This window comes from Mus caroli, unplaced genomic scaffold (assembly GCF_978045245.1).
Source record: "Mus caroli unplaced genomic scaffold, Mus_caroli_1 scaffold_6, whole genome shotgun sequence".
NCBI classification, from domain to species: domain Eukaryota; kingdom Metazoa; phylum Chordata; class Mammalia; order Rodentia; family Muridae; genus Mus; species Mus caroli.
The window spans coordinates 66,465,609-66,490,888 of record NW_028227261.1 but is presented as its reverse complement, the minus strand read 5'-3'; the positions used below and the strand labels follow the sequence as shown (position 1 = coordinate 66,490,888).

The following is a 25,280-nucleotide window of genomic DNA, read 5'->3' as shown; positions in this document are numbered from 1 at the left end:
TATTGTCATTATTAAATTCATTTTATTTTATGTTTGATTTTCTGCTTCTTTGCTGAGTTGGGGATTGAACCAACAGTCATGTGCATGTCAGCCAAGAGTTGTATCACTGAGCTACATTCCTAGGCCTTTAAACGTATAGTATTTTAATCCAAAAGTAAATGTTAACTCTTAAACACCACTAAAGCAGTTGAATGGCCCAGTAACAGAAATACTGTCTGTGGTGACATTTCTCACACCTACATACAGCTTTTCTGAACTTAGTTCTTAGACCAAAGTGAAAATCCTGAAATGCAGACAACAGAATGTATGTTCCATCAGAAAGAAGAATTTAAAAATGAGGCTTAAAATATAAGTGCTTTGAAACTGTCGAGAAGAGTAGAACAGGGCGATGTTTAAGAAGATGGATCCTCTAGTCATTTGAGTAAGCTTGAAACCAGACTCTACACTTACCAGTGCAATAACATTGGAACTTCCTTGTCTTTGATAACATGCCTCTCTCTGCTTCCTAGTCTGCCCAGGTGAGAGCAAAGAGCCTCACACCCTCGTCCCCACAGCCACAAGCCTTCCCGTTACACCTTCTCTTCCATAATGGACCTTACCCTCAAACTGTGAACTAAACAAAGTCCTTTCTTCCTTCCATTCTCCATCCTTCTGTCCTTCCTTCCTTCCTTCCTTCCTTTCATCCTCCCTCCCTTCCCTAAGTGGCTCTTGTCAGAGCTTTTGTCTCAGCAGGCAGAAACGTAACTGCTATAAATATTTTCTACCTCAAAGACCTCTGTGTATATTAAGTGAATTATTTCAGGCCTGGAGAGATGGTTCCGTATTTATTAGCACTGGCTGTTCTTCCAGAGGACCTAGGTTCACTTTCCAACACCCACATGGATGCTTACAACTGTCTACAACTCCAGTTCCAAAGGATCCAATGTACATACATACATGCTGGTAAAACACCAATGCACATAAAATAAAAACAAATAAAAAAATTTTTAAATTTAGTGAATTAATCCACATAATCTCTCATAACACTTCCTAGTAAATAAGTAAGTGTTAAATTATATCATTACTCTTGTTATTGTTGATATTAAAGAGAGGTCATGATTCTCATCACTAACATGTGGAGAGATATGTGACACTAATTAGTCATAACAAAACACCCACCTCCAGGGGATACAGAAGTAACGATTCAGATCCCTGTGTGTGTTACACTTGGTTGCTAGCTATATTCTCAAAATTGTGTTCCATAGGATGTTAAAACGATCCACAAAAAAGAGAGTTTTCCAACCCATAAATCTTGGAAGTTATTCTTTTTGTATTTAATATATATATACTCACAAGCCAGGTCAGCTTCAAACAATGGAATTCTCAGACTTATCTTACTAGTCTCAAAAATTTAGTCCTAATGGAAATTTGCAAAACAGTTGTACCATTCTCGGTTTGCTCTCCTGAAGCAGAGAGGTCTAGGGTGTAGTGGGTCATCACATCCCTTCCATAGTCTCCTCAAAGGCCTCAGACTTGGTAACAACATCACTCATGGAGAGAGCCTCTTTAACAGAACTTCTCAACCTGTGGGTCACGGCCCCTTCAGCAAACCTCTATCTCCAAACTATTTACATTATGATTCATAGCAGTAGCAAAATTGTAGTTATGGAGTAGCAACAAAAATAATTTTATGGTTGGGGGTCACCAGAACATGAGGAATGGTATGAAAGGGTCACGGCGTTAGGAAGGTGGAGAGCCACTACTCTAGACAGTGGAAACTGACATGTTGCAGATCAGGACAATGTATTATTTTTGTAAGTTCTGTTCCTAGATTGTAGTGAGGGAAAACGCTAGGGCAAAAAAAAAAAATCCGAAAGTCCGTCATCAGTGTGGGTGTTGTCGGGACAACAGCACAACACATAAAGGAACCACTCTTTCAAATCCAAAATGCTGTTATGTGAGTTACCAAAGAAGTCACATAAATTATTGACCAATGAGGTGAGTCTTTGATTTTACATCTTTATCATTTCACTTTTATGTTGCTGATTAGACAAAAATATCATCTGCTTACACGTCAAAACTAGCTGTAGGACTTGTAGGTTAGATGACGCACAGAGACTGTGGATAATGGAAGTGTCATTGGTTCTGGGAGTTTGGAGTCTTAGTTATAATTCTCCCCAAATTATCTCATCCAGAATGGATTTGAGAAATATGTTTTGAAAATATGTCACTGTATCACCAATGTCTAGAAATGTATCAATCATCCTCTTACACTGTGGCACACACCTCGCATCTAACAAGAATAGCACAGCCTGCCATTCCAGGGACCACTCCTAACTTCTGCATTGTAACTCTTTCTAGAAAAAAATGTTTAACAGTAATTTTCCTAACATAAACTTTCAACTTTTATTGTTTTATTAATATAACATAAAAATAGCTATATTCTCTCAATACATCCTAGACACAAGTTTCATATCTACAGAAAATTAAATTCATGACATACATTACCTGATCAGGTGGTTTCAAAAGTGTGTTGTGTAGGCTTGTAAAGGCATTTTAGTGAAGGAAGTGGGAGCTGACTGCAAAACTTCATAAAAACCTGCAACAGGTTAGCCAAATGGTGATTACCAAGAGCATTGAGGAACATAACACTTTCCTAACGCATGTGTTCAAGGAAATGATTCTATAAAATATCCTTTGGGGTCAGTGCTCCGGGAAACATGCTTAGGTCACTAATACCATCCATGGTGCACAAGGTAAAGATCTTACAAAACAGCACTAACTTTCTGAGAACCCTTCAGTCACACAGACATGGGCGAGCACAGGCAGGCAGGACATACATGAGAGATGAGATCCCAGAAGGTATTTTACTCACACCAGGGTTTTGTAGTACCATTACATGGACCAACATTCTGCAAGTCAGTAAGTGTAAGTAGTGCTGTGGTCTGTAACTTGGTCACTGGGGCTTTGCACCGTGATCCTTGCACTTTTATTAAGACAGGAGATAAAAGTGAGGCAACAACACATCCCAGAATGATCCGAGGTCATAGTTTCCAAGAGTTTGTTGTTCTTCCCTGATAGCACTTTCTTTTTCTTTCAGATCAGATTTATTTATTTTTATTTAGGAAAATAAAATCACTGTTGACAGAAGGTTCAAGAAATTTAGCATTAAAAAAAAAAAAAACAAGAAGACATCCAATAAAAAGCAAAGCAATCCTAAGCTACAGGGGTATGTTCAAAGGTCTTGAGATTGCTAACATGCCAGAGGAAAGAAAGTATGAAGCTAAAAGCGACCAAGCTGCTAGTGAACCACAGGATCCAGTGATTTAGGGAGGATGGGATGCGGAGATACTGGGGTGAGGCGAGGAACTCGGTGTTTCAAGGCCCACTGAGGTCCTGAGTAGAGAAGAGATAAGAACAGAGGAAACATCAGTTGGAAGGAAGGCTGCGGTAGGCATGCCCAGAAAGAGATAATTATGTCAGAGGCTAAGGAAATGGGCAGGGCTATGTGGAGCTTATGAGGTAAACTATAACAGGATTCTGTTGATGTAAAGACAGAGGTGACCATTCACCAAACAGAGATAACAATGAAGAAAGCACTAGAGTTGTCTATGAACCAATACCATGCATAAATCTGCAGATGTGGTCATTGTGGATATATTTCTTAAGTTAGCATTCTGCATGTCACAAATGCAAAACGTGTGTTTTATGTGTCTGTACGTCTCCTGTTCTATTATTAATGTTACCACTAAACACCAACAGAAAATATAATTACAGAGATTCAATTAGTTGAATAGAAGACAATCTTTATTGCTTCAACATATCAGAAATTTCTGATCTTTAGCTCATGTGTATTATATGCCTTTCCTAGATTTATGTATATTTTAATACATTAAAGAAAAACTAAGAGTTTAAAGTTGTCTGAAAGAAACAAACACAAATTGTGACCCAGAGATAGATTAATTTTTCTGTCTTTTTAAACGCATTCTGTGGTTTTGTTTCATGCTTCCAGATTGCTTTGAGCTTCTTTTAAAATCTTTTTCTTAACAGTTGGTTTTTTTTAAAAAAAATAACGCTCTGTGTGCTAATACCTACAATTATAACAGCTGGTGTTTGTATGAAGTGACAGGGCTGAGCTAAACATTGATTATCGCTGTTCCTCTGGGGTTTGTGAAGACAAATCTTTCAGGAAAGCACTGAGCCTCAGAAGGTACCCACTTGAACTGAGGCCTTTGTCTCATGGAGCTGAAGTACTTGTCTTGGGACCAAAACCACCAACCTGGGAGAGTGCACCCAACAGCAAAGCATTGCAAGACATAAACCACAGACAAGCTCTAGGTGCTGGCTAAGCTGGAAAAAATCTCAGGAGCTTACATATCAGAACTCTGATACATTGTTAGTATTGAAAAATATCAAAAGTAAATTCCTACTTCTTGTATTCAAGAAAGGATATCAAAGAGATATTAGTTTGTTTTTAAATGACATCTCACATTGAAGAGCTATATTTTTATTTGACCAAATTATGTTTTATCCCTATTTTGTTTTGTATGGGATTTATTACTTTATTTATATAAAATGATAAAGAAAAACTAACGAAATTTTACTTGCTCCTCTCTGTGTTTATGGAAACCCACTCCACATGTGGGGAAACGTTATTGACTGATGAAAACAATGGCTCCTTACACAGAATGACTCTGAACTTAAAAGTTCAGCCTCTTGAACCTGTGGCTCCATAGGCCATAGGGCCATAAGAAGAGTGTTACATTATCCCGCTACATGGACTATTTATTAATCCACCTTCTAATGACTTCTTTTTTCTCCTTTTCTAAAATTGGTTATTTTATTTATTTACATTTCAAATGTTGTTTCCCTTCCGGGTTTCCCTTCCAAAGCCCTCCCATCCCACCCTCCCCACCTTTGCCTCTATGCGGGAGCTCCTCTACCCACTCACCCACTCCCACCTTACCACTCTAGCATCCCCCTACGCTGGAGCATCAAGTCTCCACAGGAGACCACTGATGCCAGATAAGGCCATCCTCTGCTACATATGCAGCTGGAGTCATGGACCCACCCATGTATATTCTTTGGTTGGTGGTTTAGTCCCTGAGAGCTCTGGGAGGTCTGATTTGTTGATCTTCCTAAGTATGATCAAAATTTAATGTACAAATTTCTCAAAAAAAATATTTATGAACCACCCGAAATAATAGTTTTCAAGAAAAATAAAACACTTAAAATTATAAGTATAATTCTCTCGCTTTTATGAAGTGCTGGAGTGCATGAAGGGATGGGTCCTGCAGGAGATGCAGGATCCCATGACACAGACAAGAACAAGATATGGAAAGGATTCTCAGTGAGGATGCAGTATTGATGGTGTAGCAAAAGCCAGAGGTCTCAAAGTAGACCAATGACTCATTGCAAGTTAAGTTGTTTGGACGAAAAGCTATACTATGACACACCATGATACACCACAACTTCCACTGTGAGATGGTTTACTTTGTTTTGGAGGAGGGTTGCAAGGGTGCATATGGAGGAGTGGGGAGATGAGTGGGATTGGGTATATGATGTGAAATTCACAAAGAGTCAATAAAAAGGTGTTTTTTAATTAAAATTCAAGAAGTCATTTAAATACCATAAACAAGAGAGTACTGGAGTTACTGCCTTGATTATATAGTTCAACAGAAAGTATTCAGACTAGAGTCCTACAAAACAGAAGAAAAAAACACAAAGAACAAACAAAAGGGGATTCAGGGGAAAGGTCTCACAATGTGTGCCTAAGTTTCCTTTAGACGAGAACATCGACCCAAACATTTCCAGACGAATGAAAGACGCTGATGAAAGCTCTTTACATAGATGTAAAGAACTCTTTGTACTCCAAGCAGGATAACTACAGAGCAATCTCGCCATGCTTATACACGTTACAATAAAACTACTAAAAGCCAGAAACAAAGAGAACATCCCAGGAGCACTTAGAGGAAGAAGACACATTATCTTCAAAAGGATCAACAGCTGTTTTCTCACAGTTTTCAACGGAAATGTTAGAAACCAGAAGAGAATGGACTGAAATCTTAGAATGCTAAACCAGAATCGCTGCCAACTTAGAATTCTTCGTCTGGGGAAAACAGACTTCTAAAACAAGAATGAAATTACTATGTTCAAAGAAATAAAAAGAATTTTGTCATGGTGAGTGAAATAATTCATGGACTTATTGAAGCAGAAGGGAAATTGTCCCAGAAAGGCAGTTAGTTATTCCAGGAGATATTATTGACACGTATACACACACACACACACACACACACACACACACATATGGTCATATTCCCTGTGTTTGGTTTTGATGGATATGAACTCAAGATTTTGGAAGGACAGCACAGGCACAGAATACTTCCTAAGAAGTCTGTAACTCTATCATCAGCTTTCTCATCCTCAAGGGTTCTTGGTCCAGACAATCACACCACACATAGTTTCTTCCACCTTCTTCCTTCTATACTCAAAATATTTGTTGATCGTTTTCTCTGATTTTCAAGGCAAACAACCCTCTCTCCCTCACCTACCAAACTCCATGTAGCCAATGATTTTGGGTCCAAGTTCCAATACATTTTCCATTTGAAACCTTTCCTATATATAGGCTACCACCATATCTGACACTTTGCCAGATGAAACTGCAGGACCTTTTCTTTAAAAAATGATTATTATCCTCCTAGGAAATTTGGGGTTCCTCTAAACTTTTCTCTTATTCAACACTACTTACCTTTCCATAGCCTCTGAACTGATGGGCCAGAGAGAATGGGGGTGGGTCATGGAGACAGAAGGATGAGGAGGGAGCTTTTATGGCTATGGTTAAAAATAGATATTGCTGGTTTTTCATCTATTTAATTCCTAACCCAGTCTGACCAGGCCCATCTCTCTCATCTCTACTTTTTTCTCATTTTGTTTACAAATGTGGCACCATCAAATAATTCAAGAGAGACATATTCAACCAAGTAAAATCTCTCAATGGCTATTTTGTCCTAAGTTAGGAAGGTACAATTAAGGGGGGGGGGAAATAGTTGATGGAATTGGGATTTTATGAGAAGAGATAGGAAATGGAAAGTGCTCTTTAAGAAAGTTAGCTGGCTTATAATTTTCTGAGAAAAGAGTCAGGAAGTGCATGCAAATTCATGAAATCAGTGTTGCTCTGCGTGGATATTTTTGTGGCTCAAGGGAGAGGTCTGAAAGTATATAGTATAATGAAGACAGTTGTTCTTTTGTATAATGAACTGGTTCACACTCAAAAAATGAACTGTATTAAAAAATAATTTATGTTCAGTCATGTATAGGTAAAAGCTGGCAGGAACACCAGCAGCTTAGAAACGGACCACTGTCTGAGCCACCATACATGAAACAACCTCAACCAAGCACATATGTTCCTGACATGTTTTATAACTAAATATTCAAGCAGATATCTAGGCATGCAAAAATTGACCACTGGTGATTTTTTATTTGTGAATTGGTGGCATTTAGAAAGCCCTAATGATGTATGTACATTAAGTGAGTTTTTCATAACACTTCGAAGCAAAATTTGACTCTACAATATACGCAATTACATTCTTTGAAAAGACACACTTACACACCTACCTAATACCCGTTATCCATTTTTCCTAGTATTCCTGATTTTATTGGGAATATCAGCGTCTCAACTGAAAATAAGACAAAGCACAAATTTGTTCTCAGTTTTAGGATGAGATTTTGACTGTTTCATTTTAGACTCTCCAACACGCTCAGAAGCTTGACACATCCATCCACTCACTTGCCTCTTCCAGCACACAACCTTTACGTTGTAGAGAAGCCCTGAACGCAGGGCCTCAGGGAAGCCAAAGGAGCTGGCTTTAGGGCAGATTCGTGCTTTTCCTTGTGTTACTGTCATTTTCAGACATTCTCAAGAAACTAAATTATAGTGAGGTTAAGAGACTGGAACTGTCTCTTCCGGCCGGACCAGCACCGGGGTAGCTAGAGCACAGGGTCTGCTGACACCCGCCAGCTACCCACGACACCCGCCACAGGATTTTGAGACTTCTGGTGAGTGGAACACAGCTTCTGCTCCAGTCCAATCACGCGGGACCTGAGACTGCTTTGGTTGGGGAGGCAGAAATCCGGCCTGAGTAGGGCCACAAGCCTCTTCAAGTCAGAACAGCACCAGGGTAGCTAGGGCGCGCAGGGTCGGCTGACACTCGCCAGCTACCCACGACCCCCGCCACAGGATCTTAAGACTTCTGGTGAGTGGAACACAGCTTCTGCTCCAATCCAATTGCGCGTGGGACCTGAGACTGCATTAGTTAGGGAAGCAGAAAACCGGCCTGAGTAGGGCCACAGGCCTCTTCCGGCCGGACCAGCACCTGGGTAGCTAGAGCGCAGGGTCGGCTGACACCCGCCAGCTACCCACGACACCCGCCACAGGATTTTGAGACTTCGGGTGAGTGGAACACAGAGTCTGCTCCAATCTTTAAACAGTGACAACGATAACACCTAACCCCAGAGATTACCAGATGGCGAAAGGTAAACATAATAATCCTACTAACAGAAACAAAGACCACTCACCATCATCAGAACCCAGCACTCCCACTTCGCCCAGTTCAGGGCACCCCAACACACCGGAAAAGCTAGACACGGATCTAAAATCATATCTCATGATGATGGTAGAGGACATCAAGAAGGACTTAAATAATTCACTTAAAGAAATACAGGAGAACACTGCTAAACAAGTAGAAGACATTAAAGAGGAAACACAAAAATCCCTTGAAGAATTGCAGGAAAACACAACCAAACAGGTGATGGAATTGAATAAAACCATCCAAGACCTAAAAAGGGAAGTAGACACAATAAAGAAAACCCAAAGTGAGGCAACGCTGGAGATAGAAACCCTAGGAAAGAAATCTGGAACCAGAGATGCGAGCATCAGCAACAGAATACAAGAGATGGAAGAGAGAATCTCAGGTGCAGAAGATTCCATAGAGAACGTCAGCACAACAATCAAAGAAAATGGAAAATGCAAAAAAATCCTAATTCAAAACATCCAAGAAATACAGGACACAATGAGAAGACCAAACCTACGGATAATAGGAGTGGATGAGAATGAAGATTTTCAACTCAAAGGACCAGCAAACATCTTCAACAAAATTATAGAAGAAAACTTCCCAAATCTAAAGAAAGAGATGCCCATGAACATACAAGAAGCCTACAGAACTCCAAATAGACTGGACCAGAAAAGAAATACCTCCCAACACATAATAATCAGAACAACAAATGCACTAAATAAAGATAGAATACTAAAAGCAGTAAGAGAAAAAGGCCAAGTAACATATAAAGGCAAGCCTATCAGAATTACACCAGATTTTTCACCAGAGACTGTGAAAGCCAGAAGATCCTGGACAGATGTTATACAGACACTAAAAGAACACAAATTCCAGCCCAGGCTACTATACCCAGCTAAACTCTCAATTAACATAGATGGAGAAACCAAAGTATTCCACGACAAAACCAAATTCACACATTATTTCTCCACGAATCCAGCCCTTCAAAGGATAATAACAGGAAAAAAACAATACAAGGACAGGAACCACGCCCTAGAAACAACAAGAAGGTAATCCCTCAACAAACCTAAAAGCAGACAGCCACAAGAACAAAATGCCAACTTTAACAACAAAAATAACAGGAAACAACAATTACTTTTCCTTAATATCTCTTAATATCAATGGACTCATATCCCAGATAAAAAGACATAGACTAACAAACTGGCTACACAAACAAGACCCAACATTTTGCTGCTTACAGGAAACTCATCTCAGAGAAAAAGATAGACACTACCTCAGAATGAAAGGCTGGAAAACAATTTTCCAAGCAAATGGTATGAAGAAACAAGCTGGAGTAGCCATTCTAATATCTGATAAGATTGACTTCCAACCCAAAGTCATCAAAAAAGACAGGGAGGGACACTTCATACTCATCAAAGGTAAAATCCTCCAAGAGGAACTATCAATCCTGAATATCTATGCTCCAAATACAAAGGCAGCCACATTCATTAAAGAAACTTTAGTAAATCTCAAAGCACACATTGCACCTCACACAATAATAGTGGGAGACTTCAACACACTACTTTCACCAATGGACAGATCATGGAAACAGAAACTAAACAGGGACACAGTGAAACTAACAGAAGTTATGAATCAAATGGATCTGGCAGATATCTACAGAACATTCTATCCTAAAACAAAAGGATATACCTTCTTCTCAGCACCTCATGGTACTTTCTCCAAAATTGACCACATAATTGGTCACAAAACAGGCCTCAACAGATACAATAATATTGAAATTGTCCCATGCATCCTATCAGATCACCATGGACTAAGGCTGATCTTCAATAACAAAATAAATAATAGAAAGCCAACATTCACGTGGAAACCGAATAACACTCTTCTCAATGCAACCTTGCTCAAGGAAGGAATAAAGAAAGAAATTAAGGACTTTTTAGAGTTCAATGAAAATGAAGCCACAACATACCCAAACTTATGGGATGCAATGAAAACATTTCTAAGAGGAAAACTCATAGCTCTGAGTGCCTCCAAAAAGAAACTAGAGAGAGCACACATTAGCAGCTTGACAACACACCTAAAAGCACTAGAACAAAAGGAAGCAAATTCACCCAAGAGGAGTAGAAGGCAGGAAATAATCAAACTCAGGGGCGAAATCAACCAAGTGGAAACAAGAAGAACTATTCAAAGAATCAACCAATCAAGGAGCTGGTTCTTTGAGAAAATCAATAAGATAGATAAACCCTTAGCCAGACTCACTAGAGGGCACAGGGAAAGCATCCTAATTAACAAAATCAGAAATGAAAAAGGAGACATAACAACAGATCCTGAAGACATCCAAAACACCATCAGATCCTTCTACCAAAGGCTATACTCAACAAAACTGGAGAACCTGGATGAAATGGAGAAGTTCCTAGACAGATACCAGGTACCAAAGTTGAATCAAGATCAGGTTAATGATCTAAACAGCCCTATATCCCCCAAAGAAATAGAAGCAGTCATTAATAGTCTCCCAACCAAAAAAAGCCCAGGACCAGATGGGTTTAGTGCAGAGTTCTATCAGATCTTCAAAGAAGATCTAATCCCAGTTCTTCACAAACTATTCCACAAAATAGAAACAGAAGGTACTCTACCCAACTCATTCTATGAAGCCACAATTACTCTGATACCTAAACCACAAAAAGACCCAACAAAGATAGAAAACTTCAGACCAATATCCCTTATGAATATTGATGCAAAAATCCTCAATAAAGTTCTTGCTAACCGAATCCAAGAACACATCAAAACAATCATCCAACCTGACCAAGTAGGTTTCATCCCAGGGATGCAGGGATGGATCAATATACGGAAATCCATCAACATAATCCAGTATATAAACAAACTCAGACAAAAACCACATGGTCATCTCATTAGATGCGGAAAAAGCATTTGACAAGATCCAACACCCATTCATGATAAAAGTCTTGGAAAGATCAGGAATTCAAGGCCCATACCTAAACATGATAAAAGCAATCTACAACAAACCAGTAGCCAACATCAAAGTAAATGGTGAGAAGCTTAAAGCAATCCCTCTAAAATCAGGGACTAGACAAGGCTGTCCACTTTCTCCATACCTATTCAACATTGTACTGGAAGTCCTAGCCAGAGCAATTCGACAACAAAAGGAGATCAAAGGGATACAAATTGGAAAAGATGAAGTCAAAATATCACTTTTTGCAGATGATATGATAGTATATATAAGTGACCCTAAAAATTCCACCAGAGAACTCCTAAACCTGATAAACAGCTTCGGTGAAGTAGCTGGATATAAAATTAACTCAAACAAATCAATGGCCTTTCTCTACACAAAGAATAAACAGGCTGAGAAAGAAATTAGGGAAACAACACCCTTCTCAATAGTCACAAATAATATAAAATATCTTGGTGTGACTCTAACTAAGGAAGTGAAAGATCTGTATAATAAAAACTTCAAGTCTCTGAAGAAAGAAATTATAGAAGATCTCAGAAGATGGAAAGATCTCCCATGCTCATGGATTGGCAGGATCAACATTGTAAAAATGGCTATCTTGCCAAAAGCAATCTACAGATTCAATGCAATCCCCATCAAAATTCCAACTCAATTCTTCAACGAATTAGAAAGTGCAATCTGCAAATTCATCTGGAATAACAAAAAACCTAGGATAGCAAAAACTCTTCTCAAGGATAAAAGAACCTCTGTTGGAATCACCATGCCGGACCTAAAGCTTTACTACAGAGCAATTGTGATTAAAACTGCGTGGTACTGGTATAGTGACAGACAAATAGACCAATGGAATAGAATTGAAGACCCAGAAATCAACCCACACACCTACGGTCACTTGATCTTCGACAAGGGAGCTAAAAACATCCAGTGGAAGAAAGACAGCATTTTCAACAAATGGTGCTGGCACAACTGGTTGTTAACATGTAGAAGAATGCAAATCGATCCATTCCTATCTCCTTGTACTAAGGTCAAGTCTAAGTGGATCAAGGAACTTCACATAAAACCAGAGACACTGAAACTTATAGAGGAGAAAGTGGGGAAAAGCCTTGAAGATATGGACACAGGGGAAAAATTCTTGAATAGAACAGCAATGGCTTGTGCTGTAAGATTGAGAATTGACAAGTGGGACCTCATGAAACTGCAAAGCTTCTGCAAGGCAAAAGACACCATCAATAAGACAAAAAAAACACCAACAGATTGGGAAAGGATCTTTACCTATCCTAAATCAGATAAGGGACTAATATCCAATATATATAAAGAACTCAAGAAGTTGGACTCCAGAAAGTCAAATAACCCCATTAAAAAATGGGGCTCAGAACTGAACAAAGAATTCTCACCTGAAGAATACCGAATGGCAGAGAAGCACCTGAAAAAATGTTCAACATCCTTAATCATCAGGGAAATGCAAATCAAAACAACCCTGAGATTCCACCTCACACCAGTCAGAATGGCTAAGATCAAAAATTCAGGTGACAGCAGATGCTGGCGAGGATATGGAGAAAGAGGAACACTCCTCCATTGTTGGTGGGATTGCAAGCTTGTACAACCACTCTGGAAATCAGTCTGGCGGTTCCTCAGAAAATTGGACATAGTACTACTGGAGGATCCAGCAATACCTCTCATGGGCATATATCCAGAAGATGTCCCAACCGGTAAAAAGGACACATGCTCCACTATGTTCATAGCAGCCCTATTTATAATAGCCAGAAGCTGGAAAGAACCCAGATGTCCCTCAACAGAGGAATGGATACAGAAATTATGGTACATTTACACAATGGAGTACTACTCAGCTACTAAAAAGAATGAATTTATGAAATTCCTAGCCAAATGGATGGACCTGGAGGGCATCATCTTGAGTGAGGTAACACAATCACAAAGGAACTCACACAATATGTATTCACTGATAAGTGGATATTAGCCCAAAACTTAGGATACCCAAGATATAAGATACAATTTGCTAAACGCATGAAACTCAAGAAGAATGAAGACCAAAATGTGGACAGTGTGCCCCTTCTTAGAATTGGGAACAAAACACCCATGGAAGGAGTTACAGAGACAAAGTTTGGAGCTATGATGAAAGGATGGACCATTTAGAGACTGCCGTATCCAGGGATCCATCCCATAATCAGCTTCTAAAAGCGGACACCATTGCATACACTAGCAAGATTTTGCTGAAAGGACCCAAATATAACTGTCTCTTGTGAGACTATGCAGGGGCCTAGCAAACACAGGAGTGGATGCTCACAGTCAGCTATTGGATGTATCACAGGGCTCCCAATGGAGAAGCTAGAGAAAGTACCCAAGGAGCTAAAGGGATCTGCAACCCTATAGTTGGAACAACATGATGAACTAACCAGAACCCCGGAGCTCTTGTCTCTAGCTGCATATGTATCGAAAGATGGCCTAGTCGGCCATCAATGGAAAGAGAGGCCCATTGGACATACAAACTTTGTATGCCCCAATATAGGGGAATGCCAGGGCCAAAAGAATGGGAATGGGTGGGTAGGGAAGTGGGGGGCACTATGGGGGACTTTTGGGATAGCATTGGAAATGTAATTGAGGAAAATATGTAATAAAAAATATTAAAAATTATTTAAAAAAAAGAGAGACTGGAACTGTTCCTGATGGCCATGCCTGTTCCAGAGATGACACAGCTGTGAGTAATATTATTGTTATACATTTCTCCAAAGAAACACGCCAGGGCACCACAAGCTAATTCCTCACGTGCACAGATATGCATATTTCTTGGAAGTACTTGTTGCAGTTTCAAACATCACAGAGCAGATATTCAAATAAGACAGGTTTTTTTCTTTTCTCTCTTTTTTTTTTACTTTGAGATGGGGTGTCACCATATAGCCCTGAGTGGCCTAAAGTTCACTATGTAGATCAGGCTGGCCTTATACTCAGAGATTTTCCTGCCTCTGCTTCCTAAGTAGGGATTAAGTTAGCCCTGCTAACGTGCTTAAAATCTTTCTGTTTAATTTTACTTACTGACCAAGGGATAGAAGTATTTCTTGACTCTTTCACTTTGGACCTACATCAGGGACAAATGCAATGGCAGAGAGAGTATTGCGAAATAAAACTGCTCACTTTCTGGTGGCCAAGAAGCAAGCAGAGAGACAAAAGGTGTCCAGGAACCAGATATATCTTACAGGGAAAATTCCTGTGGTTTATATCTTCCAACTAGATTCAGTCTCTTCATGGACCATTCCCTATGGAAACCTCCATCAATTACACTACTGTTGCCCTGACTCAACCATCATTCTTGAGCACCATGGCTGGAAACCAAGCCTTTTGTGAGGACACTTCATATCCACACCATCACAGAGCGTGCCTGATTTTACCTCATCTGTTTCTTCTATCTGTTCTAACTGTTCCTTCCCCTCAATTTCATAACAACCAGATTTAATGCTTTAACCCTCTAGAGTGACCAGTACAGATGTCTCCGGTGTTAACACCCATGGCCATACGCAACATGTAATCAGCAGCTATTTGTTCAAGGACAAGTTCTACACGGACACTTCGTCTTCCAGTTTCCTTCCTAGTGTTTCCACCGTGCTTGGCTCAACATGATGAGACATGACATAATGGGTGTCAGAAGTCAGGAGAAATCTCAGGGAAATTTGTGAAGGGAAACAAAACACAAAAGCCTCCTGCCAGATACTTCGTTGCAGATTTGCTGGAAATTCTGAGCTACCATCATGGGCTTTGGTAGTCAAAGCAAACTTTGAATAGTGCTAAGAAACTTTGACATGTGCAAATTGGCAGCCTGTGTTGCTTTCTGATTCAGCGCAGTTTCTTAAGCTGCCTGGCATGTTGATGAGGGGTTAGTAGGCACAGCATCTCGTGTCTCTTTTTTTAAAAAGCAAAGATCCTCTTTTGTGATTGTGACAATTTACAATGGGATCAAAAAAGCGCTTACCACAGCTGGGATCACAAGGATGGGGCAAGACTAGAGATGACATAATAGTGCAGGTGTTTGCATGAGTCTAACACACGCACTCCCCCCACCCACCCACCCCTTGGAAAACCACTGTCCTGCTTTATTCCCACTCCGTTGCATTTCTTGTTGACATCCGTGGATCTGAATTAGGAGCTCGGTGTTTAATGTGACCTCTGTGACATCAGTGACCAGTTATTTGTTTACTGAAACACTATTTCTCCTAGGAGGAATTTAACTCAAGCCACCAATGTTTTAAACTTGCAATCTTTCATGGTCCTCACTGAAGCCAAACATCAGCTCTCAGGACTGCTGCAGAGAGGGCAGAAGGGTTCTGGGAGACTAGCACAGTGCCTGAGGAGCAGTGTTTCTTAACCTTTGGGTCATGGCCCCACTGTGACACTCTACTTCCAAAAATATTTAAACTATGATTCATAGCAACAGCAAAAGTATGAAGTAGCAATGAAACAGATTTTATGGCTGAGAGTTACCACAACATGAGGAGCTGCATTAAAGGGTCACAGCATTAGGAAGGTTCAAAACCACAGCTCTGTAGTATGTTCTCAGTATCTTCTCTCCTGTTCTGGAACACCATGATGAATATTTCCATATTGTGTTTGGCCAACCTTCTTGGCTAGCCTGGGGGGGGGTGGAGGAGAAGGATGCAGAGACAGTGGTTCTAATCTCTGGTTTTAGTCCAAATTAAAATTATATTCACTTGAGGAGTCTCAAGGACAATCATAAGTAACTCTTTTCTGGAAAACATGAACTTCACATTTGTTGAAAGGTACAATATAAACCAGCACTATTCTAGGCTCGGTAAATGCAGCAATGAACATATTTTTAAAAATCACTATGTCTTGAAATCAGGAGAAATACCTGAAATATATGAATTATACCATAAGAACAATAAAGAAGTAGGATGATGGACATCAGCAAGGGAGGCAGGGGTCAGTTTTAAATAGCATCTCTATAAAAAAGAAGTCAACATTTTAGCAAGAACCCGAGGAAGGCAAAGTCGAGGGTCCTATGGAGAAGACGGATAGCCAATGTGTAGAGAGCACAAGGTGAGTTCACAGAGAGTGGGGATCCTTGGAAGAGAACATTGTGAGCCATTATTCGCTATCTTTTATTCTGCATAATGATGGAAACCCACTGAAGGATGTTTAGCAGATACAGGACCAGTTTTCAATCTTGTGTTTTATGACAGACATGCTGTTGGAATCACTGTAGTTATGTTTTGTTTTTGACTGCAGAGCAACAACCCAGAAGTAGAACCTCTATACAAGAGGTCATTGCAGTGGTCTAAATGAGTGGCTTGGAATCTTGAGAATCAGCAAGAAATGGTTAGCTTCCTAGTAGATGCTTGAGCTAATGCTGCCAGCATTTGCTGGTGGGAAAAACAAGACAATCAAGTGTGGTCCCAGAGTTTTGAGATGGAGGAACTGGAAGGCTGGAATGTGATGTGTACAAGGAAATACACAGCAAAGAGCCCAAAGCTGGCACCAGGTGGATTTATGCTTATGCAGCACGCAAAACAAAACTGTAATGTGACCATTTTCTTCTATCGTTCATAAGTCAGCAGAACTTGGCCTTTGGGTGTGTGTGTCATTAAAAGAACATGGTCTGCACACATTCAAGTTTCATAACAGTACCTAACTATCCTTGGCTCACGAGCTGAGAGTTGACATCACCCTGTCTGTGATTCAGTTTGCAAGGAAAATGCTCCTGAGTCGGCTGCACCTCAGGACAATGTGGGGGGCTTTATCTAATCTAAAATCAACAGCCCCTGGTGGGGAGATGCACACTCGGGTGTGAGAGCAGAGATGAAAGAACACGGCAGGAAGTTTTGAAATTGAGGACAAATGTCAAAAGAAGTTTGATCTGTTGTAAAATTTTAGTCACAAGGTCTTTTCTTTGCGAATCTATCATTTCTCTTCGTTCCTTATTTGGGAATCTCTTATTTCTTTTATTCCTTCCTTATTTTTCTTAACATTGTTTTGCTCCCAACACATAGGCAAGGAAGTAAAAGTTAGTTCTATAAACAGAGCAAATATGATAAAATATATGTTATCCATTCCACCATAATAATTAGACTATACTAACCACTAAAAGGCCCTCAAGGCATAATTCTAATTTTAAGAAATAACAAATCTATAATAAAATCTATGGTAAAGCAAGAAGTTGCTGTTTTCCTCTGCTGTTTGCAGGCCCTAAATTAACCTCATGCCTGAGATCTGACATGGCAGCTTTAAAATTGTATGAAAGAAGGTTAAAAATGGGAGAAAACCCAGGCTTCCGGAGCAAGTCACATTCAAAAAGGTGTCTGAGGCAAAATGATGAAGATACTATAAGCTGTTCTATCTGCAGAGGGTCATGTTACTCAATGGTAATGGACAGTAAATCCTATAGGCTTGTTATAAAACTCAGACTCATGAAAATAGATAAAGCAGCAATTTAAAGACTAAAGACTTGATGGGAAGAATTATTCCATCAGTATGTTCAGTATATATATATATATATATATATATATATATATATATATATATATATATATATATAATAGTTGATATTGGCACCTTTCTTGGATGATTTTGTTTTCCATGTTTTCTACTTGCTTTTCAGATAGAGTCTCAGACTGGCCTAAAACTCACCATCTTCCTGTTTCAGCTTTCCTGGTGTTCCTATTACAGTTACCCATACTCCCACCCAACACTGCCAGCCACATTTTAAAGGAAATAGTACTTCAAAATTGGCTCATGTTAAAATAAATAAATAAATAAATGTTTTATTCTGTAATACATAAGGCCTGCCTTGTAAGAACAAACAGATGAACACTCTTCCACTTCTCCTGTGAGCTTTCCATCTACTTTCACGGCCCATACTGTACTATGTGTTTCATAAACATGATCTGTCTGCAGTTCCTTTGCTAGCTCTAATTCGGATCAGAAAAGTGTAATGACTGCATTTTTCCCAGCCCTAGGGTTTTTAACAACATCACAAAATGACATCTTAAAGAAAATAATCCAATAATAATAATAATGCCATAATATTCCATGCAAGAGAAACTACTGAAATCAAAACATCACTCTCCCTTAACCAAAGAAAAAGTGCAGTGGGTATTGTGTTCTCAGTGAACCTGCCTCTGTCCTTCCACAAACAGAATTGCCTACTTGCCTCATTGACTAAAATGGTTAAAGCCTTCCTTTCAAACTGATCAGAATTCCTCCCCAGTAACTTCCTAGGAAGGGAAACCTCAGACACAGACATATTCAGATAGCTATGAGGGCTATAGGAGGGAATATGAGAATTTTGACAAAAGGTGGTCATCTACAAGGTCAGGTTAGGGACCTGAAACAGATCCCTCCCTCACACCCCTCAGAAGGAATCAACTCTACCAGCACTTTGATCCCAGAGTCCCAGCCTCCAGAAATAAATAAATAAATAAATAAATAAATAAATAAATAAATAAATAAATACAAAATAGAAAATTGGGTTGTTTAACCTACTCAGTTTGTGATGCTTTGGAATGAAAACCTTAGCAGATTATTACAGTTTGGCTACTTACTGCATCCAGCTCAGTGGATATGTAGCAGTTACCACAGTCCATCTTTAAGAAATTTCATCTTAGAAGCCCTGTATCCTTTAGCTCTTTAAGCCCTGTATCCTTTAGTCCATCTTTAAGAAATTTCATCTTAGAAGCCCTGTATCCTTTAGCTCTCAACATTGAATCAGAACCTTCTCCAGTGTACTCCTCTACTGTATTGTCTTCATAGATTGGCCCTTCATGGACATTTCATATCAACGGAATCATATAATGCGTAGTAGTCTGTAGTTATCTCCTTCACTTATCTTGTGTTCAAGATTCATCACTGTTGTGAAATATTTGAAGAAAGTATTCCTTATTATGTCGATTATCTTGTCCATTTATCAACTGATAGATATTATTTCCATCTTTAGATAGTTGTGAATTATGTCACCAAATGAGGTCATGCAGATAAGCTTCTTTTGAAGTGAAGACCATGTTTTATTGATCAGAGTAATGAAAATGCCACACAGTTTCTGTGAGATGATTTCTGGAAGGTTTCTACCTCTTTTACTTTCCCAGGGGCCCCTCCATCATTCTAATCTTAAAGAAGTTATACTCTATTTGACAGTCTGACTCACGGTCTATTTGTTCAATAACAGCATATCACCAAGATGACTGAAGAATGCACGGAGACATTTGTGGGAGAAGAAACGTGTCGCTAAGATCCACTGTGAAGTAAGATGAAGTAGGAAAAATATGTGGATGAGTGGGTAGGTGACTGGGTGTGAAAGGGTGTGTACTCAGAAAAAAATAAAAGAATCCCCTAGGTGTACGGAAAGGTTGGCCAAAGACCATTAAATTTAAAAGCAATGGTTGAAGCGCTGCCAGGCAGAGAGGAATGTGAGTTAGGTACAGCACACCTGGCCCATTAGCTCATCGGGCTGCTCCTCAGTCTTCACATAAAACATTGTTTATAAGAATTCCATTTAACCATTAGTTGTAATGTGAGCCCATAAAGCAAGAAGGTAGAAAAGTCATGGGAATCTCGATTTCTGCCAAATTTAATCGTTGAGAGTCTGAAAGAAGAAATTTATGAGTACCCTGATGGAACAAGTCACCACATCATGATTTTTGACTAAGACTTTCTCAATTCTTGACATGGCTCTGCTTTCTTAAATGACAGCATTCTCACAGTAACGTTATCCAGGTAGGAGAGGACATTGTGTCTCTGCACCAACTTTGTGAGAAAAATGGGTCAAACTGTTGGTTCAGCAACTTACTATGCATTAGGTGTCACGTCAGGTGCTAGAGATGCTGTTGAGAAATAAGATAGACAGTGTCCCAGACTAAAATTACTTGCTGATTTGTGGATTACAGAATTGTTCCTGACACCTCAACTGGAAATTCCAGCTCCGATAGAATCTGTTCAGACACCTGTGTGTGCCAGAAACGTTAGGCACAGAAAGTCCAAGAAAGATCATACTCTATGGTATTTGATTCCAAAGAGCTAATGATCTATGCTCTGCATGTTTTCTGCATAAGAGACTATGCATATACAGTGTAAACAATGGCAGATTTTAGAATAGTGCGATTCAATTTAGGAGCACACACAGTTTTCAAGTGCAGTTGGTGATTGTACAAAGGAAGGAGTTGGGAGATTTCACAGAAAAGTGGGGCTTGCAAAGATCTTGGAGGAGTTTGAGGACTTGGATAGAGAGTGCAGTAAGAGAACTGTAAATGGAGAGAGCAGATTGAGGCATGGAAGCGGGGTTCAGTAGAACAGTGTGAACCTAGGCCCTGAGTTGACTTTTCCCACCCTGCTCCCCCTTCCTGAGAGGAAAGCATCAGACCTGTTCAACTTTAATGGAAAACTAAGACCAGTATGTCACTTCTCTTTGAACACCTGGAAGGTTTCAAAGCACATCAAAGCAGGTACAGGTTTCTAAGGCTTACCACACATTGATCTTGGATGTCAGTCAAGGTAGAAGAAAGATTTAATGGGCAAATAATATTGATTGACAGGATCCCACCACATCAACACAAAGTGGGAATTAAAGCTTAAAAAATACTTGTTTCTTCTTTATTTTGTAGGGGGATCACAAGAGTGGGGAGCAGATATGAAAGGACTGGGAAATTAGTGTGATCAGGGCACATGATGTGAGATTCACAGAGAATCAATAGAAATATTATGTTTGGTCCTGTGGAGGCTCCATGACACCAGCAGAGGGGAATGTTAGGACAGTGAGGTGGGAGTGGGTGGATGGGTGGTTGGGGGAGTAAGCACCCTCATAGAAGCAGGGGGGATGGGATAGGGGGTTGTGGAGGGGAAACTGAGAAAGGGGATAGCATTTGAAATGTATATATATAAAAGAACCAATAAAAAAGAAAGGGAATACAAATGGAAAGAAAGAGAGAGAAAGGAAGGAAGGAAGGAAGGAAGGAAGGAAGGAAGGAAGGAAGGAAGGAAGAAGGGAGGGAGGGAGGGAGGGAGAGAGGAAGGAAGGAAGGAAGGAGGGAGGGAGGGAGTGAGGGAGGAAGGAAGGAAGGAAGGAAGGAAGGAAGGAAGGAAGGAAGGAAGGAAGAAGGGAGGGAGAAAGGGAGGGAGGGAGGGAGGAAGGAAGGAGGAGGGAGGGAGGGAGGGAGGGAGGGAGGGAGGGAGGGAGGGAGGAAGGAAGGAAGGAAGGAAGGAAGGAAGGAAGGAAGGAAGGAAGGAAGGAAGGAAGGAAGGAAGGAAAAGAAGAACAACATGGGCCCAGCAAGTAGTGGATAAAAGCCCTTGCTGCTATCCCTGATGTTCAGGCCAAACCTGATAACCTGAGTTGGATCCCCAGAGTGGACATGATAAAAACAACCAACTCCTCCCGCTAGTAGTCTTCTAAAGACATCGCACTTACACATGCATGGATGCATGCGCACAGATCATCTTCATGCACATTATGGCACTCACATGCTTGTGTGTGTGTGTGTGTGTGTGTGTATGCTACATAAAAAAAAAAGTCAAATAACATTTCAAAGAAGTGTAGTATGTCCTTTAGCAAATTGTGTTTTCTTGTACTTATGGGTCCTAGTTTTTATATACTTACATTCAATCATTTGTGCACATAAAAAGAAAAGTGAACCTGTTCTGGGATGGATGGGGGCGAAAGTGGCAACAAAAGGGACTGAAGAGGAGCATACTCAAAGTGCAGCACATACCTGCATGAAAATGGCCTTATAGTAAGATAAGTGTCACAAGGGACAACAGGTCATCCTCCAATATTCAGGAGTGATTGGGTCAAGGGTGTAGTTAACATGCTCTTACTGTGGCTCTGTGTAGGTTGGCCTGATGCATGTCAAGGACAAACTGTACTGAACTTAATGGAGACAGCACAGCACAGGGATAAGCTCTGAAGTAAATGAACAAACAAAAACGTTCAGTCACTTTGGCCTTCCCTCGGTCCCCGCCCATTTCCCTTTTACTTCCCCTGCCCTGGACTTGAGGGTATAAATGGCAGGTTTGGTTTTAGCACATCTGTTCCTGAGCTCACTTCCCTGGAACCTGGTCTAAGAGAACACCTAACAATTACTCACTGCTGGCTCTAAATGTTATATCTCACCAGTTTCTCAGAACAGCCTAATGATACAGATGCCCCCATTTCTTTCATAACGTGAAGAAATGGGGCACAGGCGTTCTAGGCATGATTGACAAGTCCTACAGATAGAAATGGCTAAGTCTAGAATTTTAGCATTGAAGGTCTTACTCCAGAGTGAGTCTGTCTTGCTTTGTTTCTGCAGTTACATTTGAATATCAAGTATGCTCCTAAGTTTAATGCTTATCTATGGTGTAATTCCATTGGTAGGAATGTGCTGATGAGCTAGACATATTATAATAAATGTGTCTTTTATTAGAAGTTTAAATTAAGTAAAGGAAGGTCAGCTAGAGATGGTAACTTTAGAGGAAGAATTTGAAAACTGAGTTTCTATCTGGCTCCTAAATTCAGTCAGCTCTTTAAATTTGGAAGACAGCTATGCTAATCACTATACCATCACCAAAGCTAGTCATTTAAATTGAGATAAATGTGAACACTCTGTGCTCTGGTTTTTCTAGCTAGAAAATTAATGAGCAATTTTGGAAGATCCAAACAAACCATATTTAGAAAAATTCTTTTCTTCCAGAAAATTTTAATGGATGTATATATAGTAATTTTATCTATTTACAGGATATGTGACACCTCACAGAAATATAGACTTAATTATGGGTGTTTCTTATGTTACCTAAGATATTTTTCATTTCTTCTTATAGAGAGCATTCAAAATCCTCTGTACTAGTTATCTGGAAATATTATTCAAATGTTATTAATTATAGTCATCTTACTCTGCTTTAGGACATTAGAAGTTTTTCTTCTTTCTTTGCCATATCCTGGTACCCAATGGGCATCTTCTCTCCATCCCTACTCTCCAGAACATTTCCCAGATTCTGCTAAATACTATCCTATGCTTCCATGAAGTCGAAACACATAATCGAGTACATTGATGTTTCTGTGTCTGATATTTCACTTAACACAATGCTTTAAGAAAGTATTTCAAAATATTGAATGGCCGTCACAGTCTCTATAAACTGCTGTTAATAACAAAGAATTTGCTAACTTTATTTATTAAATTTTTAGCAGTTTTTACATCACTAATAAAGGATGCAGGAGTCTTGAAGGCCATGAAATGTAAGTCAACATGAGCTTGCAGCTCAACAACAAAAATAAACAAAGGAAAAGCTACAAAGCAAGCAGGTCTAAGCAAACAGGACTACACAACACAGAGGTTTAGGATAGCCAACAAGAAGGAAGAGACTCCACCCACTGGTGTTTGTCCAGGATCCACAAGTTGAAAAATCAGCCAATTGTCCGGATGTCACTGCAACTGAACAGAGATAAATTTCTGCATTGGTTTGCACAAAGATGTAAACAGCATCTTCAGCAATATTCTAGCAATTCATGTATATTTTTCTCACAACAGCCAGATGACAACATATTAGTTTACGATTATATAAAATGACCCTTGAAACCACTCTCTGTGAAGCAATCTACGCCATTCCTACTCAACTTGAGTCAGCTTTTAGAAGGTCTAATTAAATCAATAATGCACAACCTAACACTAAGGATAACAATAGTAAGATGCTAATAATAACAGTAGTAAAATGGTAAAAACTAATCCTTCCTTTGTTCAAGCCATTGAACAAATACTCCACGAGACAGCCACAGAAGACAGAAGAGAATGAAGATCATAAAAATCCCTGATCTGCTGGGCTTTCATTCTGGGCAAAGAAGATTCAAAGCAACAAGATGTCTGGTAGTGATAACTACTACAAAGCAAATAAATAAAACAGGAAGGTAGGATTTTTTTAAAAAGCAATACTAAAATTACAAGTCACTAAGGTAGCAGTGTGCAGCCTCATACAACAAGCATTCCACAGCACATACATGAATTATTTAAAGGCTAACATGAAGAAGCATTTCTTTTTTTTTTTTTTCTGTGAGAGGCTTTCAATGAAAAGGTCTAGGTAAACTCTATGAACGTTGGTGAACGTACATCATAGACAGTACAATCAGCCAGGAAAACTTCATTTGAAGCTACTACAGTATGGGAGAGAGGTCAGAGTGCAGCCCAATCCAAATGGATTACAACAAAAGACCTTTGAGGGCTGCGATGAACAGCTGGAAGAGTTCCAGAGGTTGTGGCTGGAGGGGTGGCGTTGGTGAGGCTAAAGCGCACTGAGTTTGCAAATGCTTGTCTCTGTGATTAAGTCATCTGTGTGTTTAATTGCTACCCAGTTAGTCTCCTCGTTCCCAGAGAGGAGGGAGTGAGGGGAACACTACACTCTGCATGGTTTCATTTCAAAAGGATGGTGCTCGGGTCCTCATGAGAGGTCCTAGGATGAGAATATTTTTTTAAGATTGACATATCAGAAATGCACAGAAGGAATGTACAGTTATGGGTGTTCATATTCTAAGAAAATGGGGCTTTGGATCAGAAAACAATTTGCCAAATTTGTAAAGCCGAGGGAACCTGAAGACCCTGGTGCTCAGTGTGTACACACCTCACACACAGTCACTCACAATTTATTCTCAAAGTGCCACATGCTTCTTTACTGTGCCACACTTACCTGCCAGAACAGGAGCCATAAGCATTTTGTAGTATGTTTTTAAATATGTGAAAGTCACTCTACATCACAGATGACACCAGATAACAAATTACTTATAGAATATAGGCAGG

At 39.7% G+C, this 25,280-nt stretch overlaps 1 long non-coding RNA gene across 2 annotated transcripts in view; it reads right to left on the bottom strand.

Annotated features, from left to right (window-relative positions):
- Positions 1–2,516: 2,516 nt before the first annotated feature.
- Positions 2,517–25,280, bottom strand: part of LOC110292185 (uncharacterized) — a 43,725-nt gene continuing 20,961 nt past the window's right edge. Inside the window, exon 3 of one of the 2 annotated variants that reach the window (XR_015047236.1) lies at positions 2,517–2,578. This is a non-coding gene — a long non-coding RNA (uncharacterized LOC110292185). Of the gene's footprint in view, positions 2,579–23,812; positions 23,928–25,280 lie in introns of those variants that run through there. The other variant, XR_002377687.3, reaches the window with a different exon arrangement.